The 5,597-nt window shown below is 38.8% G+C and overlaps 1 non-coding gene and 1 pseudogene across 1 annotated transcript; one reads left to right on the forward strand and one right to left on the reverse strand.

The window, feature by feature from the left end:
- Positions 1-670: 670 nt before the first annotated feature.
- LOC148789923 (uncharacterized) lies at positions 671-3,027 on the reverse strand (annotated as a pseudogene).
- A 481-nt stretch (positions 3,028-3,508) lies between these two features.
- Positions 3,509-3,615, forward strand: LOC148789924 (small nucleolar RNA R71). The gene has a single exon (XR_016079960.1). It is a non-coding gene; the product is annotated as a small nucleolar RNA R71 (small nucleolar RNA).
- Positions 3,616-5,597: the final 1,982 nt, after the last annotated feature.

Genomic DNA, 5,597 nt, shown 5'->3' on the forward strand with positions numbered 1-5,597 from the left:
GGAGCTCCACCACTGTTGCTTGAAGTTGAAGCGGCGGCATTGATCTTGACCGATCCAAACAGAGGAAGGGAAACGAAGGAAGAAAGGTAAGAAAAAAGAAGGATGGGAAGAAGAAGGAGAGGAAGTATGACTTAGAAAGTTATAGAGGATGAAAGAGAGAATAAGAAGGAGAACAAAGAAAAAGAAGAAGAAGAAGAAGAGAGGGCGAGGAAGACCAGAGATGGGGGTCGGAGAATGTTGTTCACGCTATTGGGTCGTCGTTGCTCTATCGCTCAAAGGGAGAAGACGGTAAAAATTTCATTATATCAAATAAGAGAGTTAGGTTTGTATTTATAATAGGGCTAGTGGCAATTTAGTAAGTTTGGGGTTCTGAGGGATATTTTTGTAATTTTTAGAAAATGTGTTGAACTGGGTCATCTGGTTCAATGGTGGGGATTTTTGGGCGAAAAAAGTGGGTTGAGATGGGTTTGACGCGGAGTGGGTTCATGCATGTGCGGGCTAATGAGATTAGCCGAAATGGAATCTTTTTATATAAAAGGATAAACGAGGGTATTATTAGCTGAAATTTCATAGGGTGGGATTTTCGAAAATTCTAAGTTGATAGGTAGGTTCAAATTGGCCAAAATGGGCCCAGATCGGGAAGATATAGAAAAGACTTGATTCGGTTAATTTATTGCAATGAAATTTCAAAAGGCACATCCTTAACTAGCAGATTTGTTAGGGGCCTGGCGATTTTTGAGAAATCTTTGATGAACTGCCTATAAAAACCGGCATGCCCGAGAAAGCCCCTAACATCTTTTACTGACTGTGGTGGAGGTAATTTTTCAATCAGTTCTATTTTAGCTTTATCAACCTCGATGCCCCGGGAGGATACCTTATGCCCTAGAACGATTCCTTCTCTAACCATGAAATGGCATTTTTTCCAATTTAAAACAATGTTAGATTCCTCACACCTTTGGAGTACCTTTTCCAAATTAAGCAAGCATTTTTCGAATGATGATCCATAAATAGAGAAATCGTCCATGAAGACTTCCATGAAGTTATTGATGAAATCACCAAATAATGACATCATACACCGTTGGAAAGTGGCAGGTGCATATTGCACAGTCCAAATGGCATTCTCCTAAAGGAAAAGGTCCCATAAGGGCAAGTAAAAGTGGTTTTTTCCTGATCTACCAGTGCAATGGGTACTTGAAGGTACCTAGAGTAGCCGTCCAGGAAGCAATAATATTCGTGCCCTACAAGTCTCTCTATCATCTGATCAATAAATGGCAGTGGAAAGTGATCTTTCCTAGTGGCCTCATTTAATTTTCGATAGTCTATGCACACCCTCCAGCCAGTTATTGTTCTTGTGGGAGTTGATTCATTATTTTCATTCATAATTACAGTCATCCCACCTTTCTTTGGTATGACTTGAACAGGGCTTACCCATGATGAATCTGAAATTGGATAAATAATACCTGCTTCGAGCCATTTCAGAATTTCTGCCTTTACCACCTGTTGCATTTTTGGATTCAGCCTCCTTTGTGGTTGTGCCTTGCGACTACAGCCTTCCTCCATCAGAATTTTGTGTGTGCATACCAACGGGCTAATTCCTTTTATGTCTGCAATGCTCCATCCTATGGCCGATATGTGTTGCTTGAGTACCCTCACAAGCTTTTCCTCTTGGAGACCTGTCAAATCAGATGAGATAATTACAGGTAAGGTGGAACTGTCTCCCAAAAACATATATTTTAAATGAAAAGGTAAGGGTTTGAGTTCCAAAGCTGAAGGTGCTTTGATGGAGGGTAATAATTGTTTAGAGGAGATTGGTCCATCTAATGGTAGAAATCTCCCTTTTCTTGGCTTGCACTCTTCTTGGCCGGTCTCTAAATAATTTATTACCTCCTCTACTTCGTCCTCCACTACCTGCATGTTATTACCAGAATTAACAAGACAGTTTGCAAGGGGGTCATCTATCTTTGATTTATTAATTTCTGCTGCCACCACATCAATGGAGTCGATTACATAAATTTCATGTTCTTTAGTGTTGGGATACTTTAGGGTTTGAAAAACATTAAATATCATTTCTTCTCCATTAATCCTTAGAGTAAGCTGACCCTTTTGTACATCAATTAAAGCATTACTGGTTGCAAAAAAGGGTCTCCCTAGAATTAATGGCATCGATCTATCCTCCTCCATATCCAACACAATGAAATCAGCAGGGATGATGAAGTTCCCTACTTTAACTAAGAAATCTTCCACTATTCCCCTAGGGTATTTGATGCTTCGATCAGCCAATTGAAGGGTAATGGTGGTAGATGTTAGTTCATGTAATCCAAGTCTCTTAAAAATAGAATAGGGCATTAAACTTATACTAGCACCAAGATCACATAAGGCTTTATCGAATTCAGCATTTCCTATGGTGCAAGGTATAGAGAAACTCCCTGGATCCTTCAGTTTTGGTGGTAGTTTATTTTGAAGAATGGCCGAACATTCTTCGTTTAGTTTTACCATCTTGCAATCCTTCCATTTTCTTTTATTGGACATCACCTCTTTCAGGAATTTTGCATACTTGGGCATCTGTGATAACACATCAAGAAGAGGAAGGTTAATGTGAATCTTTTTAAACACTTCCAAAAATTTTTCAAATTGTTTATCTAATTTGGCCTTCAAAACTCTTCTTGGGTATGGAATAGGGAGTTGAATTTCATGTAAATTTAGTTTAGGGGTACTTCCCTCATTCTCCTTTTGCAGATTGGTCGATTCAGCTTCCTTGTCGTCTTCTTGGGTTTCGCCGATTGTCTTCCCGCTTCTTAAGGCTATGGCGTTCACATGCTCTCTGGGATTCTTTTCTGTGTTGCTGGGTAGCCTTCCTTCTTTCCTCTCTAATAATATGCTCACGATCTGCCCCACTTGAGCCTCTAAGTTCTTAATTGACGTTTCATGGCTTTGGAATTTTGCTTCAGTAGTGTTGATGAACTTAGAGATCATCTCCTCCAAATTGCTCTTTTTTTCTTGTGGGGACGGCTGTGGTTGGAATCCCATGGGTGCCTTTTGCTGATTGTTGCTCCATGAAAAGTTTGGATGACTCCTCCACCCTAGGTTGTATGTATTTGAATATGGGTTGTAGTTTTTCCTGCCAGCATGAGAGATAAAATTAGCATTATCATGGGAAATAAAATGACTATTTATTTGATAATCAGAATTGGCATGTCCTATTTTACCACATAAATCACATGAGATGCAAGATGGTGTACTAATGGCTGCAATACTAAAATTATCCAGTCTCTTATTTAGATTGGCTATTTGTGTAGATAGCGATGCAAAGGAATCTATGTGGTGTACTCCCCTTTGATTGGTTTGATCATTGCTCCAATGGTAACTATTTGATGCCATCTCCTCCACTAAGTCATATGCTTCCTCTGGAGTTCTCCTCATGATTGTACCACCTGCGGCTGCATCAATAATGGACCGATTAGAGGGGGTAATACCATTATAAAAAGTTTGTATTTGTCACCAAATTGGTATCCCATGGTGGGAACACTTCTTAAGCATCTCCTTGAATCTTTCCCATGCTTTATACAAGGATTCCCTCTCAAATTGAGCAAAGGTAGTAATATCATTAACTTTGCTATTTTGGAGGGTGGGAAATATTTAGCCAAAAATTTCTGGGTTAGATTATTCCAAGTGGTGATACTTCCTACAGGGAGTGAGTTGAGCCAATCTTTAGCTCTATCACGCAATGAAAAAGGAAATAATCTTAGCCTAATAGCATCATCACTAACTCCATTATGTTTAAAGGTATCACATATTTCAAGGAAGTTAATGATGTGTGCATTAGGGTCATCACTTGGTAACCCACTAAACTGAATACTAGTTTGGATCATTTGAATTATTGCAGGCTTTATTTCAAAATTATAGGCATGGATTGTAGGCTTGCAAATGCTGGATGTCGCCCCATCAATGTTTGGACAAGCATAGTCCAAAAGGGTGTGATTTCCTTCTACCATCTCTCCTTCTATCTCTATGGCTGGTTTGCAAATAACAACATCTTCTTTTGCTTTTCCTTTGTTGGCCCTTTGCAACAAGCAAAGGGTCCTTTCAATCTCAGGATCGAATTCTGCTAATCCTTCCTGTCTAGTGTGTGTCATGCACTAGTAAATCTAAACCAGCAGAATTCGAACAAATAAATAAAAATAATAACAGAAATAAAAACAAATAAAAGAAAATAATAACAGAAATAAAAGGTCCAAATTAATAAAGGTTAACAAATTCTAATATTATTTTACGATTAAATCCCCGGCAACGGCGCCAAAAACTTGATAGCTATAAATATATAACCCTAGCAAGTTATCAAGTAGTATAATAATATCGTTCCCATGGGGACTCAACAAAATAAGTATTAGATTCACAGTTTTCCCTAATTATTTGGACAATCGAAATTTAGGATTGAGCAAGAACTACTGAAAATAAAACTGGAACAAAGAAAATAAAAACAAGGGTGATCACTAATCGAATATGCAAATGATGAAATCGCTAGGACTTTTGGTCCACCTAACCAATGTAATGAATATTGATGGGTCCGATTATCCAAGACTAATTGTCATTCCCATAAGCTGAGATTTTCCCAAATTTATTTAATATTCTCTCTCGAGATATACTAAACCTACGCCCATCAGGTAACCCTTCGATCTCTCGAGTAGAGCTCTCAAGATGGAAGTGCATTAAGTCCAAGAAAACCATTAAATTCAGATGAATCATGTATATATATTTCTATATACCATTCAATTCACACTATGAATTATTCTGTCAATTATGTGAATTCCTCTCTCAATTCATTCACATAACCCAAACCAATTAAGAGGTGGCCAAGCTCTTAATCGCAATAAGCACAATAATTCATAGACTATATGGAAATCACAATCTTGGGTAAATCAAGAAGATAAAAATATATTCATTAACATGGTTAGGCTTTCCATAGCCCTATCAAGAAACAAATCAGTTCATGATGGAAGAATTAAAGCAAACAAAGGGGAAGAAAGAACTCTTGAATTCGCCCATGGTGCTGAGATCTCCTCTTCTTGCCGCCACCTTCTTCTTGAAGTTTCTTGAATTCTTGAACCTTTCTTGTGAACGGATGAGAGATCCATCCTATGGACGCCCAAAGATTGTGGAATAAGGGGCGAATTTCAAAAATTTTTCTCTCCCTTCAACTGGGAATCGTATTCCCCATTTAGAAAATCATATTTTCAATGATCAATTCTGAACCATAAACTGAACCATATCTGAACCAAAAAGGAGTGGGAAGGATTATACCTGATACGGAGAAGTAATATCTCCCAACGAAGGTGTTCACGCCCAAGGAAGGATCCAAAGACTGCTCCCACTGAAGATGGCACAGTGCAGGTGGAGCAGAATCAGCAGTGTTCTTCTCCAAGAACTCTGTCCTTCGCAAGAATCAGCAAGATGGTACGTGAGCACAGCCTCCTTTCAATCCTTTCTCAAAGAACTGATGTCAAGATCCAATCTTGACTTCTCCCACAAGTGGAGATCGAACTGGCAAACAGGGCGGCAAGAATAGGGAGGCGGCAAGACAGTATTTGCAGGGAGCAGAA

Source organism: Nelumbo nucifera, chromosome 8 (assembly GCF_055504915.1).
Source record: "Nelumbo nucifera cultivar China Antique chromosome 8, China Antique-T2T, whole genome shotgun sequence".
NCBI lineage: Eukaryota > Viridiplantae > Streptophyta > Magnoliopsida > Proteales > Nelumbonaceae > Nelumbo > Nelumbo nucifera.